Source organism: Manis pentadactyla, chromosome 12 (genome assembly GCF_030020395.1).
Source record: "Manis pentadactyla isolate mManPen7 chromosome 12, mManPen7.hap1, whole genome shotgun sequence".
Classification (NCBI taxonomy): Eukaryota; Metazoa; Chordata; class Mammalia; order Pholidota; family Manidae; genus Manis; species Manis pentadactyla.
In genome coordinates, this window is record NC_080030.1 from 16,760,310 (window position 1) to 16,776,787 (window position 16,478).

General features: G+C 40.7%; 1 pseudogene; it reads right to left on the reverse strand.

The window, feature by feature from the left end:
- Positions 1 to 7,149: 7,149 nt before the first annotated feature.
- LOC118929195 (olfactory receptor 7G2-like) lies at positions 7,150 to 8,219 on the reverse strand (annotated as a pseudogene).
- Between the last annotated feature and the right edge of the window lie 8,259 nt (positions 8,220 to 16,478).

Here is a 16,478-nt window from a genome sequence, read left to right on the forward strand (position 1 = left end):
CCTGGGCCCTGGGATCCTGTTACCGTGGTTTGGGGGGAACATTCTCAAAATAAATTGGGAGATGGTGGTTGGGGCAGAAGGGTATGTAGGCAAGGCCATGGTCCTAGGTGGGCACAAGCTTCTGCCTCACCCAGTGGTTAGGACTGTGTGGATTTTGCCCCAGATTTAGACCTCCTGAGAGGAAAGGGAGCTGGACTTTCTTACCCCAACCATGTCATTGTTGAGGTTTTTGCTATTAAACTGTTTCCAAGAATGATATCAGAACTCACTGAGACAGGGAAAAGATGGGGAAGCTCTTTCCAGTTGGAGCAGGATAAGGGCCTCGGGAAAGGACAGAAACAGGATGCTTACTGAGAGCCTCAGGAATGTGCAAAAACTTGATGCTTGTGGTGAGAATATCCTTTTATTTTTTTCATTTTGTTGGCAGTTACAGTTATGTGAGTTTGGTAGGAGCTTGCCAAATTTGGAAATATAGACAACTTTCAATGATATTGGTCAAAACAATGGACAGTAATCCAGTGGAAACTATAGAAATTAGACAACTCCACTAAGTCTGGGACATAGAGCCCTAGACAAAGACCAGACACAGGCACTCTTGTCCCCTCCCGGTGTGTGCTCGGAGTTCTGTACTTTTGCTTTCTCTGAATAAAAAGCCTTTTTCTCCTGCTTGCCTACCTTGAGCATTTGCAAAGTTCATTCTTCAACTCGGTGAACAAAGCCAGTATCAACACCATACTCACTTTCATCATGTGTAGTATTGGTATGGTTAGGTCACCTCACTCATTTGAGTTGATTTTGAGATAAATGAACTCTGGCTGAAGAAGTCTTTTTTATTTAAAAGGAGTTAAAGAGGTATGATTCTCTATGGACATGCTGTCATATTATTGGAAGTATAAAACAATTTATCATTTTACAGGAAAGATGATTATTAATGCTATTTTCTGCACACTTTTCTTCTTATTAGCGTGTTGACACTTGAAGACCCGTATTCTTCCGTGTGCATGTCAATCAGCTGGGGAGATTCTTCTGAATAACCTGGAAGGCACTGCATGTGTATATGTGGGGACTTCATAAGATCCATAAAGAATATGTGTTTGGGTGGCCAGGTGACTTGAAAAGCACATGAGCCAAGACACACGGAGGAAGAAGATGGCATTCATTTGCCCTCTCAGGGTAAGAGAATCAGAAAAAGCCAAGTTCTTCATCTCTGGGCTTTCCTCCTCAAGGATTTGGGCTGCCCTGTGATCACATGAGAGTAAAAATATTTGAATATTGAGGGGCTTTGGATATTGAAGTCCCAAGGGACACAGACACTGCCAATAGTCTTCCTGTGACCACCTAGTCAACAGACATGCCCAGATCATATACAGCACACCTGAGACTGGTCCCATTCACAATTAATTCTGCTCAAAAACCCTAGGGCTTCACTGTCTTTCCAGGCTCTCTGCATATGGAGCTTTCCATTTTTATAATTCACATACAGGAAAGAACTAAATACCACACCTTACTATGGGTACCCAGTAATCTGACATCCCCTACTTCATGTTTTGCAACAGGGATAGGTCATTGTTCACTGGTCCCTCCAGAGGGAATTGTTAGGTGAATACATGCAGATGATATGCAGAATAGGTCACCTGCAGGGGGCCTACATAGTGGCTCACCATCTTCTACTAGACCTCTTTGCTTTTCCCTTTGTAATAATTCTCAAGTATCTCTCATTAGAATAACCATCTACTGTGATCCTTAAGCCTTTGGACTTTTTCCATCCTCAAGAGCAGTCTACTCTTGCTCATTTTTGAAGATTATTCTAGAATAATCTAACATTTTCTTTCATTTCTTTAGCAAGGGGCAGAGGTGTGTGGCAACCCTCCCCTTTCCCTCCCACTCCTGGTTCAGGGCACCCCTTGGTAGAAGAGATCTCTGGTTTTGACATGGTTTCCTGATTATGAGTATTCTGAGAGGGAGGAGTTATAGAATAAAGCAGATATGAAACTACACCCTACTCCACCTGTTTCTCTTTAGGAGTCTATAAAATATTTGAAAAGGCAAAACAACATAGAATAAGAAGCAAATAATCATGGATCCTTCTTCCTGAATTACTAAGACTTGACTTTTTACCATAATAATTATTTTCTTAATATCATAAAACATGAATAAATATAGTATACATGGTATGTTCCTCTCAGTTCTCAGAGAAACCACAGGGTATAATTTAATTGTTCTCCTTGTGTTATTTACAATTGTTTACATATTTTGTGTGGGCTTGAATGTGTGTGTAAGGACAATAATGAAATACCTCTCAGTTGGAGAAGGAGAATAAATTGTGATGCATCAGGTTGCTGAAATAAGGGAAGGTCGTTAACATGAATGAAACAGAGAAAAATGTGCCAGGACATTAAATGTAGTGTTTTTAAAAACTGAAATGCAAACATGCCATGTAAAATATGTAAACTTCAAATGCAAAAAAGTATATGTTTTATGGATGATGATTGAACTTATGAAAAACAGGAATAATACATCAAATTTCAGGAAGTGGTTTCAATGGGAAAAGGGTTTTAGGATATGGAAAAATAAATATGTGTTATTTTATTTCTTTAGAAACACCAGCCACAGATATGGCAATATATTTAATTTCATGGTCCTTAGAGGTGAATACCCAGAACTTTTTTTCTCTGTACTTTTCGTATGCTTGAAATATTTTCTATTCAGTGACTAAAGCTTTCATATTTGTGTCATTTAAAAACTTATTTTAAGTGAACCATGATTTAGAGGTATTGTTAGGAAATTACTTGCTCTTTGGAACTTTATTTGTGTCAATCCATTTACTTCTCATTTATTCCTTTTAATTGCTGTACATTTTATCATATGACCATGGGAAATGAGCATTAATAATTGCTGTTCATTCAGATTAACTCATGGAATCTCCTAACTTTCCACCTTTCTGGAGCCATAAAATTGGGAGTCCTTAACAGCTACCAAAGGGAAAGGAACTAGGGAGGATGGGTGGGAAGGGAGGGATAATGGTGGGGGGAAAGAATGGGGGTATTACGATTAGCATGTATAATTACTATGTTGGGGGGGCATGGGGAGGGCTGTGCAACACAGTGAAGACAAGTAGTGATTCTACAGCATCATACTACGCTGATGGACAGTGACTGTAATGGGGTGTGTGGGTGGGACTTGGTGAAGTGGGGAGCCTAGAAAACATAATGTACTTTATGTAATTGTAGATTAATGATAACAACAACAACAACAAAAATTGGGAGTCCTTAGTTTTGGAATGGTCTTTAAAGCCATGAATCTGGGCACTTTGCAAGTAGGTAAAGGTTGTCCGAACAGAGCAGAGATCTGGGGAGGGAGCGTGGACATCCTCCAGTGCTTGGGGTTTGGGAAGGTGATGAAAATGGGTGGTGGGAAAACAGGAAATACTAGTCAGTGAAATAGGAGCGAAACCACACAGGGTGCAGCTCCGTCACCCAAGTGAGGACAGTTTGTAAATAAGCAATAAACTGAGTCAGTCCTGTAGACAAGACAATTCGAAGAAGAACACATAATTACAATCTGGACTTAACAAGGTAGAGAACTTCAGCAGCTCTTCAGTGTGGGTTCTGTGGAAGGTTCAAGACTGCATCTAGGTTGGAATGAGCTCAGAAGAAATGGGAGGATACTGGGGAGTGTGAATACAGCAGTCTGTTCTGATGAATTTTGTTGTAACAGGAAAGGAGAAAGGAGATACTAGCTAGGGTAGGATGCAGTGACACGAGAAGTTGTTTTTTTAAGAGATGAATTGCTTTCTATTAGTTCTTCATAGAAATGTGTTCAGTTGTATGTCCCTGGATCATGAACTATACATTCTCTTGTGCTTAGAACTCACAGATTCTGTCTACTTTAGGACATAGTTCTGCTCATTGTCCCCTCTCTCTCCTGTGTCACTGATTCCCCCCACCCCCATTGATTAGATCATTTCCAAGAGCTTCTAGCATCTACAGGGTGTCTTCTGAACAGTGTGGAATGAAAACCCTATCAAAAGCTTGAGGCAGGGCATCCACAATGCTAATGAACAGGGAGAGTAGAATTAGCAGGCTTCAGGGAGGGATGGTGGGATTAATGATGATGATGAAGATGTATCTGGTAGATAACAAAAGGCCACATACCAGTCATACATAAACCACTGGCTCAAGAAGAAAGTTTTCCAAGCCCACAAAATCTGGTAAAAAGCAGAGCTGCATGAGGGAGTCTGAGAACTGCTGGATTTGCTTGGTCTGTAGACATGCACCAGCATCTTGGGGACTGGAGTGGAGGTGAAACACATGTCAGCAACGTCCAGTTGGGAAATGAAGATGTACATGAGGGTATGGAGTTGAGGTTCAGGTTCCCAAGTACAGTGACCAATTACATGGTCAGAAAGAGGCCAGACAAGAATGGGTGAAGTTCAGAAACCCCTGAATGACCCAGAAAGAGGAATTAAGCTAACCTGTTTGGTTTTTTCAGTCCATGTTTTTGATGAGGCAAATGGAAAAAATATATAGGTGGTAGACTCAATAATTGATGTAAAAATTCCCTTAATTTAGAAAACCCTCACATTTTAATATGAAATCAATACTGTGAAATGCACTCTTTGGCATCTGCCTCTCTCAGCCTCACTCTCTAAACCTCTTTTATTTGTATAGTCCTGTGTGCTAGTCTACAATCATCCCACTTTTATTTAGAGAATATTTACTCTTTGCCCACATCATACCAACTTGTTGAAATTAAGAAAAAAAAAACAACAGGTGACTTTTGCCTTTAATAACATCTCAAGTCTTCTAACTACCTGGAATACCAAAGCCAAGATATAGCAAATCCAGATTTTAGAGCAGCTGGTCTCCACTGTGCCTTGCATCAGCATCAGTTAGAGGACCTGATAAATCAGATTGCTGGGCTCCATGTTCAGAGGAGCAGATCTAGGAGGTTGGGCATGAGCTGAAAAAGTGTCCTTTCTAACAATTCCCAAATGCTCATGCTGCTCTGGAGACCCCACACCGACTGGAGGAATGGATGATCAAGTCAATACAGGTGGGAATAGACCCAGGGCGTCCCCAGAGCGGACGGTGAGCGTCATCGGTGCTCTACAGGCTGGGCTGCTCGGGGGTTTAGGATCATGAGTCAAGTAATCCTCTTCATTGTCAATGGGCTTCCAAATCCTGTCCTTTCAATTCCCCATTAAATGTCAGTATTCCTTGATTTGGCTTCATATCTCCTGGTATAATTTTCTAATTAATAATATTAGCAACAAGCATAATTATAAATGGAATAACCATGGTAAGCTGCTTCTACCACCACCACTTCTAATACTTCATGTAGCTCTATTAGCAGGCATCGTTCTCAGGCCATTGCTTATATTAATTAATTTTAATCGTCAACAGACCTATGAAATCAGTATGACCATCAAGCCCCATTTTACTCTTAACTTCAACTCACATAAAGGTAAATACAGAGTGAGTGAGGTTACGGGCACATGGGCACATTGAGACCTGGCATCTGACATGCGGTTTGGCAGTGAAGGGATCTGATTCACACAGCCAGACTCTCAAGTTGAGCATCTATCACTACATGATATGACCTGGAAGTAGTGCAGAATAACGAATCCAGAAAGGTAAATCAGAGTCCATCACCTGCCTCTTGATAACTTCCACTTGAATAAACCCACAAATGCTTCCCCTGCTCTCCAGGATTTTCAATTCTCAAACCACACAGGTAGATGGTAGTCAGGGACAACCTCGAAACAGGGCGCACACTCAGGACCAGAGATTATGTTTAAATATCATGCTGTTATCACTGTGATTTGGTTAAACATTCACTTCTCCCAATTACTCAGAGATCAAAACACTTTTATTCCAAGGTGATTTGTAATGTATCTTTATTTTTTTCCCAAAACAGAGGAGTGGACTGGATAAAAGATGAAATGCTCACGGGCATTCGACAAACAGAAAAGGTAAAAAAGTGATTGGTTAGTGTATCCTAAGCTGAAGCCTAGCCTGCTGAAGACAATCTCTCACACACAAGTAAATATCCATATTGTTCTTGTACCTGCTCTGGTATGAAGACAGGAAGATTTCAAAGAGACAAAGAGGACTATTTGGGTCCCTGCAGATAATGCAGAATAAGATCATCCTCTGAAAGACCCTAATTCCATCTAAGTAACTTTCATCCCTATAACATCTATTACTGACAAGTCAGGGAAAATAGGATGTGGACATTGCATTTTAACTGCCACTACTCATCCCAACACAGAGATATCTTCTGGTTAACTTCATGGAAAATTCAGACATCATCAGGCTCAAGGGAGGACAGTTTTCTGCCTGTAGGCATCCTGTATTGATATGACATCTCCATCTGGAACCACAACCTGATAACCCTGAGGAGAACCAGTCCTAGAACCAAAATAGATGCAAGAGGTCTGAATGTATCCCTGCTCCACTTGTCCTGCACATTCCATTCTACTGAATCCTTGCAATGACAGATAACTCTATGGTTTGGGGATACTGAAGTCAGATACCCTTGCTCTTTGAAATGAAGGCATTCTCACTAATGAAGCTCATGTATCTCACAACCTTCTCAAACTAGTGGGACAACCTATTCAGCAAATTTCATAAAATGAGACTCAGTGTGGTCCATGCTCTTGTTCCTCAGAGGGATACCAGTGATTAGGTTGCTAACTAAACAGGTCAGCTCCCTTCCTCAACTACAGACCAGACTCTGGGGTGCAGCTGACATGGCCCTACCCAGAGTTCAGGTGGATGCTAGACTCTAGATATGACCACAGCCTTGCTTCAATCTTTTCTTGTCCCGTCAACCTTCTGCAACTTTCCTACTTCTCAGAATGATCCACAAAATAAAATCAAACCTTGAAATAGGGACCCTTACCTCAGCCTCTGCTTCAATGGAAACTGAGCAAAGAAACTGCAGTTAGAGAATTAAAACGTGTCAAATATCACAGAGATAGAAAAAAGGCACACTCAGGTTTCATCTCCAGGTGATAATTCATTTGCTATTATGTTATCTAGGCTTTAAGAAAAATTTGGAGGTGGAAGAAGCAAACACCATGGATCTCCTGGTTGTATGACATTGCCTCATTCTAGAAACCCAAGTCCAGAGGAGATGGCAGAATCACAGGGAAGGTACCTCACTGATGAGTTTCCTCAAGGCCCCCTTCATGTCCATGTTCCTCAGGCTGAAGATGAAGGAGTTCATCATTTGTGGGACCACAGTGTTCATCACTGAAGCCACTGAAGCCTTCCTGGAAGAGTCAGTAACTGAAGAAAAAATGTACACCCCAAAACCTGTCCTGTAGAACAAGGAGACAACTGGCAAGTGGGATCCACAAGTGGAAAAGGCTTTATGCTTTCCCTCCACTGAAGGTATTCTCAAAACAGAGGAGAAAATTTGAATATAAGATAAAATTATCCCAGAGACAGGAACACCCCCAAAGAGGCCACCCTCAAAATATAAAAGGATATTATTGATGAAGGTATCAGAACAGGCCAAGTTGATGACCTGAGCAAGTTCACAGAAGAAGTGGGGGATTTCCCTGTTTGTGCAGAAGGACAGATGCAACACCGTCAGACCATGGAGCAGGGCATCCCCAACGCTAAGGAGCAGGGAGAGGAGAATCAGCAGGACACAGAGCCAGGGGGTCATGATGACCATGTACCTCAAGGGGTGACAGATGGCCACATGGCAGTCAAAGGCCATTGCTGCAAGGAGACAATTTTCAAAACTAACAAAGACTACAACAAAGCCAGCCTGAGTGAGACAGCCTGTATACGTGATGTGCTGATTCTGGGCTTAGATGTTCGCCAGCATCTTTGTGATCCTAGTTGTGTTTAAACAGATGTCATTAAAGGACAGGTGGGAGAGGAAGAAGTACATGGGGGTGTGTAGGTGGGGGTCAGAGCAGATGGCCAGGATGATGAGGAGGTTCCCCAGGATGCTGAGCAGGTACATGGACAGGAACAGGCTGTAGACGAAGGGCTGCAGTTCTGGATCCTCTGTCAATCCCAGAAGAAGGAAATCACAACTCCTGTGTCATTTTTGTGTCCCATGATATTTATGAATCTGATGGAAAAGAGGGGGTAAAGGAAAAGAAATGAAGAGTCCCCAGCTGAGCAGCAGCATCAGTTGGGAACTTTGTGGAAATGAGCAGAGGTGGTAGCACTCCAGGCTTACTGTGGATTCATCCTGGTTAAGGACCAGTAATTTATATCTTAACAATCCCTCCAGAGGTTTTGAAATATAATAAAGTTTGGGGTCCAGTGCTTAAAATAAAGCACTGAAACTGTATACATTGTGAGCCCTAGTGAATTCACATCTTTTCCTCTTCTAATTTCTCCCTCCATCACCAACTTGTGCAACTTGTCCTCCATCCACTCCCTTTATTGTTCTTATTTTTACTGATCACCAACTCTGGGACACACCTTGTACCAAAGTGCTGAGACTGAAAGAATAACATGTGGGTTTCCTTCAAAAATATTTCCTTCCACCAACAAACAGGAAGAGGAGAATTAAGCTATCCAATATATCTTGCAGGGTATGGTACCCAAAGTTTGGCATACCTCAGAATCACCTGAAAGGCTTGCTAAATTCCACATGTGTCAGGCCATATTGCCACTGCACTCATCCATTGGGAAATGTGGGTAAGGAGAGGTCACATCCTGGACATGACGTACATAGTGCATTGCAAGTTAATTTTAATTAGCAGGGTCAACATTATACTGCTATATCACAATTCATTTCTCCATTTCCTACTTCTTGGGTATTGTGGTTGGGGCCTCCTACACTGTGTTAGTGTATGAAGACATATACAACATAAAGCCATGCATGGAGGGTTACTTCACCAGCAAGATGATGTTGTCTCTGGGAGGCAGAACAAGAATTGACAGGGAGATAGGAGACATGCCTGCTGTAAGCATTTTGTTTTGTTACTTTACTTACTGAAGATGATGCAGCAGAATGTCAGCATCGGTTAATCCTGGAATGAGTTGGAAGGTGGTTCTGTTTTTTATTTATTGTACTACCTCTGCTGCAGTTACATAAAATACATGGTAATTTTATAAAGACAAGCAGGTGTACGAGGAAGGCAGCCAGCTGAGTCTCTGTGTCTCCACTTTCTCACCAGCATCCTCTAGCCCAGCTATGGGGATAATGCAGACACACTTCTGTGCAGGGGTGCATCAAGAACGAGGCTGGAAACAAATGGAGAAGCTGTTCAAACACCTTCCCTGTGAAACACAAGAATTCAACAAATGTCAGAAAGATGTACAGTAGTATGTTTGAGAAAGGTGAGATTCCTGCTCCGGAGGAAAATAAGTTCTGCCATGTTTTAGAGAATGTAGGAGACAGGCAGATCGAGAACTGGCTGAGTATTGGTCCAAATGTTCATCATAACTTGTCCCTGAGGAAACAGTTAACCTGTGGACCACGGGATGCCTGGCTCAGATCTTTTCATACCTGTCCCCTCCTCAAGGCTTCCCATATATGTAGTTGCTTTAAAACACCTGTTCTCTTCACAAAAGCATTTGTGTTCCCTGGCTGGTGTCTGCATGGAACAAAGTTTGAAAAGTGGCCTGGATACTGAAGACAGAAGATGTGTCCTCAGGAAGGGAAGAGACACCATGTGAGGCAGGAGGCTCCTGGTCAGGAAAGGCCATCCCAGCATGGAACACAGGTGTGCACCTCCTGACTAGGTAAGCGCTGCTCCAGGAGGTTGTCATGGGCTGACTCCTCACAGTCTCTATGTCCCTGGGAGACCAACATCCAAAGCTCCTCATTAGACAAATATTTTTAGTGTCATTCTGATCTGCTAGGTTGTGAAAATCCTTGAGGATTAAGATGATGCAGGAGTAGATTTCCTGATACCTGATTCCTGCCCTGGGAATCCAATGTACACCATCCATCCTCTGCACTGTTCTGGATCACCTCCACTTCACACACCTTGCACACAAACATACTTGTGTGCTAATAAATTCCACACCTCTTTTTAAAGTTACAAACAAAAGCATCTCTAGCTAATTACTATATTAGGAAGTCTGGTTCCAATTTTACGTGAGGAAGCATAACTGTTTATATTGTTGAAAACGTTTATAAATATAGGTAATCCGTAGAATTCAAACAATTATGGGTGTATTATTTTTAGAGTTATGCATGCATCTTATACCTTAATTTTGTTGTCTATATTTTACAGAGCAGAGTCTTATCTATTATTTCAGTTCATTTGTGAATATGATCAGTAGAAACATTGTCCTTTTAAACTTTCATAACCACTTTTCCATATTTCCACACAATCAAATACAACGTACATTTTTCTTCATGTTGTGGGACATCGGGTGGCATTATAGTCCTCCATTTTCAATTGTTTGGATAAAACATAATGTCACCGAAAGGGAGTAGTGTATACTTTTGTTCTTTTTCAAATGATATTTCATCCATAATTTAATACATGTGAGTGATACTCCATGTTAATATTTATATAAGAAACATTTTTCTGATATTGAGATTCAAGATGGTGGCATGAGAGGTGAGACAGAGAACTTCTCCCAAAACCACAGATAGTGTGAAAATATAGTTAATACAACTAACCCTAAAACAGCAGCATTAAAGAAGGCTGCAACAGATTGCACACAGACCTCACGAACAGAACAGACCTCACAAAACAGGGCAACATATGAAAGCCTTGATCCAGCAGGACCCGAGCCTTTCCGCCACCCCAGCTCACGGGTGGGAGAAAGAGAACTGGAGAAGGGAGGGGGTGGAAGCCTGGGACTGCTGAACACCCAGCCATGGAGATCTGCTTTACAAGCAGAAACCTATACTGTGTGGTGCTCTGGAGGATGGGAAGCTGGGACAGGCAGAGTGTTTAAGAGACTGAGATACCTGCCATTTGTGGAGGATGGGATCCACACCCATCTGCTCTGGGACAAGGGAAGGGAGGCAGTCTGACAGGCTCCCGGGCAGCAAGAAGGCTGCTGAAGGGGTGGGGTTTGCATGGAGCTTGCTGCACGGGAGAAAGGACAGGGGCACAAGGTTGTCTGGACGTGCACTGCCCAGCTGTTTGGGAACTTGAGGAGCTTCAGGTGCCCCAACCCCCTGGCTGCCTACTCAGCTCCAAGGCCATCCATTGTGACATGCAGCCTGCCAAGCCTTCCTCCTGGCCGGCTGGCAACAGCTCACAATCCAGCAGTTACTCTTGTGGCAGGAGACCAGCCAGAGGGAGGCCCCACCTACAACAGCTAGAGACACTGAGCGCAGAGGCTTTCACCTGGGTGCTCGGCCCTCTGGTTCTGACTCAGGAGACAGGCAAGGTGAACAGGAAGTAGGAAACAGATATTTCATCCCCCCTCGCTCCAGATTGGCTCCCATACAACCCTAAACCTCACTCTAGGGGTTGAGTAGCTCCAGAGACTGGAGCTTCTGGGAAATAACAGGCACCACAGAGAAATACAAAACATGAAAAGAACATGATTCAGACCAAAATCTCACAAACCCCAGAAAAAGGGCCAAATGAAATGGAACTCACCGATCTTCTTGAAAGAGAGTTCAAAATAGCAATCATAAAGATGCTCATGGAGGTACAGAAAAATATTCAAGAACTCAGGAAGGAATTTAAGATGGAGATTCAATCATTAAGAAATTCCATATCTGAAATGAAATATACAAAGGAGGGATTTAAAAGCAGATTCGATGTAGTAGAAGAGATGGTAAATGGAATAGAAATTAGAGAAGAGGAGTACAAACAAGCTGAGGAACAGAGTTGAAAAAGAATCTCTTAGATTAAAAGAATATTGAGAGTACTGTGTGACCAATCCAAATGGAATAATATTCACATAATAGGGGTACCAGAAGAAGAAGAGAGAGAGAAAGGAATAGAAAGTGTCATTGAGGAGGTAATTTCTGAAAAATTCCCCAATCTGGGGAAGGAGATAGTCTCTCAAGCCATTGAGATGTACAGATCTCCCAACACAAGGGACCCAAGGAGGCAACATCAAAACATATAAATAAAATGACAAAGATTGAGGATAAAGACAGACATTTAAAAGCAGATAGACAGAGAAAAAAGATCACATACAAAGGAAAATCCATCAGGCTATCATCAGATTTCTCAACAGAAACCTTACAGGCCGGAAGGGAGTGGCAAGATATATTTAATGCGATGAAGCAGAAGGGCCTTGAACCAAGAATACTCTGCCCAGAAAGGATAGCATTTAATTTGAAGGAGGGATTAAACAATTTTCAGATAAGCAAAGGCTGAAAGAATTTACCTCCCACAAACCACCTCTACAGTGCATTTTGGAGGGACTCCTATAGATGGAACTATTCCTAAGACTAAATAGACGTCACCCAAAGGATACACAAAGAGTACGGAATATGATATGTAACATGCAAAGAAAAAGGAGGAAAAAAAAGAATCTGTAGGTTGTGTTTATAATAGCATATGAGGTGAATTAAATTAGACTCTTAGATAGTAAGGGAATTACCCTTGAACCTTTGGTAGCCACAAATCTAAAGCCTGCAATGGCAATAAGTACATACCTATCGAAAATCACTCTAAATTTAAGTGGTCTGAGTGCACCAATCCAAAGATGTAGAGTCACTGAATGGATAAAAAAACAAGACCCACCTATGTGCTGCCTACAAGAGACTCACTTCAGACCCAAAGACATACACAGACTGAAAGAAAAGGATGGAAAAAGATATTTCATGCAAGTAGTATGGAGAAAAAAGCAGGATTTGCAGTACTTGTATCAGACAAAGTAGACTTCAAAACAAAGAGAGTCGCAAGAGACAAAGAAGGACATTACATAATGATAAAGGGGTCAGTCCAACAAGAGGATATAAACATTATAAATATCTATGCACCCAACACAGGAGGACCTACATATGTGAAACAAATACTAACAGAATTCTAGGGGGAAAGGGAATGCAATGCATTCATTTTAGAAGACTTCAACACACCACTCACTCCAAAGGACAGATCAACCTGACAGAAAATAAGTAAAGAGACAGAGGCACTGAGCAATGTATTAGAACAGATGGACCTAACAGACTTCTTGAGAACACTTCATCCAAAAGCAACAGGATACACATTCCTCTCAAGTGCACGTGGAACATTTTCAAGAATAGATCACATACTAAGCCAAAAAAAGAACCTCACTAAATTCAAAAAGATTGAAATGATACCAACCAGCATCTCAGATCAGAAAGGTATGAAACTAGAAATAAATTACTCAAAGAAAATGAAAAGCTCACAAACACATGGAGGCTTAACAACATGCTCCTAAATAATCAATGGATCAATGAACACTAAAAACAGAGATAAAACAATATATGGAGACAAATGACAACAATAATTCAATACTGTAAAATCTGTGAGAGGCAGCAAAGGCCGTGCTAAGAGGGAAATTTATTGCAATACAGACCTACCTCAGGAAAGAACAATCCCAAATGAACAGTCTAAATTCACAATTAATGAAACTAGAAAAGGAAGAAAAAATGAGCCCCAAAGTCAGTAGAAGTAGGGACATAATAAAGATTAAAGCAGAAATAAATAAAATTGAGAAGAATAAAACAATAGAAAGAATCAATGAAAGTAGGAGCTGGTTCTTCAAGAAAATTAACAAAATAGACACACCCCTAGCCAGATTTATCAAGAAAAAAAGAGAGTCTACACACAAAAAACAGAATCAGAAATGAGAAAGGAAAAATCACTACGGACACCACAGAAATACAAAGAACTATTAGAGAATTCTATGAAAAATTATATGCTAACAAACTGGATAACGTAGAAGAAATAGACAACTTTCAAAAAAAATACAACCTAACAAGCCTGACCCAGAAAGAAACAGAAAATCTTAATAGACCAATTATAAGCAAAGAAACTGAATTCATAATCAAAAAACTACCTAAAAACAAAACGCCCATACCAGATGGTTTCACTGCTGACTTTTATCATACATTTAGCGAAGACCTAATACTCATCCAACTTAAAGTTTTCCAAATGTAGAAGAGGAGGGGATACTCCCAAACTCATTCTATGAGGCCAACTCACTCTAATACCAAAAAAAGGGAAAGACACCACAAGGAAAGAAAATTACAGACCAATATCCCTAATGAACATAAATGCAAAAATACTCAACAAAATATTAGCAAACCAAATTCAAAAATATATCAAAAAGATCATCCATCATGATCAAGTGGGATTCAACCCAGGGATGCAAGGATAGTACAACATTAGAAAATTCATCAACATCATTGACTACATCAACAAAAAGGAGGACAAAAACCATATGATCATCTTCATAGATGCTGAAAAAACATTCAACAAAATTCAACATCCATTCATGGTAAAAACTCTCAACAAAATGAATATAGAGGGCAAGTAACTCAACATAATAAAGGCCATATATGGCAAACCCACATCCCACATTATACTTAACAATGAGAAGCTGAAAGCTTTTCCTTTCAGATCAGAACAAGACAAGGATGCCCTCAACCACACTTTTGTTCAACATAGTTCTAGAAGTTCTAGCCCTGGCAATCAGACAACACAAAGAAGTAAAAAGCATCCAGAATAGTAAGGAAGAAGTCAAACCATCCCTGCTTGCAGATGACATGATATTGCACATAAAAAACCCTAAAGAATCTACTCCAAAACTACTAGATCTAATATCAGAATCCAGTAAAGTTGCAGGATACAAAATTAATACACAGAAATCTGTTGCATTCCCATACAATAACAATAAACTAGCAGAAAGAGAAATCAGGAAAACAATTCCATTCACAATTGCATCAAAAAAAAATAAAATACCTAGGAATAAACCTAACCAAGGAAGTGAAAGACTTACACCCTGAAAACTACAAGACACTCATGATAGAAATTAAAAAGATATCACTAAATGGAAACACCCTATGCACATAGGTAGGAAGAATTATTATTGTCAAAATGGCCATCCTGCCTAAAGCAATCTACAGATTCAATGCAATCCCGATCAAAATATCAATAGCATTCTTCCATGAACTAGAGCAAAAAGTTCTAAAATTCATATGGAACTGCAAAAGACCCCGATTAGCCAAAGAAATCCTGAGAAGGAAGAATAAAGTGGGGGGAATTACACTCCCTGACTTCAAGCTCTGCTACAAAGCCCAGGGATCAAGACAATTTGGTACTGCCACATGAACAGACCCATAGATCAATGGAACAGACTAGAGAGCCCAGATGTAAACCCAACCATATATGGTCAGTTAATATACAATAAAGGAGCCAGGAACATACAATGGGGAAATGACAGCCTCTTCAACAGATAGTGTTGGCAAAACTGCACAGCTACGTGTAAGAGAATGAAAATGGATTATTGTCTAACCCCCTACACAAAAATAAACTCAAAATGGATCAAAGACCTGAATGTAAGTCATGAAACCACAAAACCCTTAGGAAAAAACATAGGCAAAATCCTTGGACATAAATATGAGCAACTTGATGAACATGTATCCTCAGGCAAGGGGAAAAAAAGAAAAAATGAACAAGTGTGACTATATCAAACTAAAAAGTTTCTGTAGAGCAAAGGACAGCATCAATAGAACAAAAAGACATCCTACCATATGGGAGAATATATTCATAAATGACATGTCCGAAAAGGGGTTGACATCCAAATTATACAAAGAGCTCACGCACCTCAACAAACAAAAGGCAAATAAGCGAATTAAAAAATGGGAAGAGGAGCTGAACAGACACTTCTTCAATGAAGAAATTCAGATGGCCAACAGGCACATGAAAAGATGCTCCATGTCGCTAATCATCAGAGAAATGCAAATTAAAACTACAATGAGATATCACCTCACAACAGTTGGGATGGCCGCCATCTAAAAGACAAACAATAACAAATTTAGTGAGGATGTGAAGAAAGGAGAACCCTCCTACACTGCTGGTGGGAATGTAAATTCAACCATTGTGGAAAGCAGTATGGAGCTTCCTCAAAAAACTCAGAATGGAAATACCATTTGACCCAGGAATTCCACTCCTAGGAATTTACCCTAAGAATACAGCATCCCAGTTTGAAAAAGACAGATGCACCCCTATGTTTTTTGCAGCACTATTTACAAATAGCCAAGAAATGGAAGCAACCTAAGTGTTCATCAGTAGATGAATGGATAAAGAAGATGTGGTACGTATAAACAATGGAATATTATTCACCCATAAGAGGAAAACAAATCCTACTATTTGCAACAACATGGATGGAGCTAGAGGGCATTATGCTCAGTGAAATGAGTCAGGTGGAAAAAGACAAGTATCAAATGATTTCACTCCTCTGTGGAGTATATGAACAAAGAAAAAACTGAAGGACAAAAACAGCAGCAAACTCACAGAACTCAAGAATGGACTAACAGTTACCAAAGGGAAAGGAACTGGGGAAGATGGGTGGGAATGGAGGGATAAGGGGGAATAA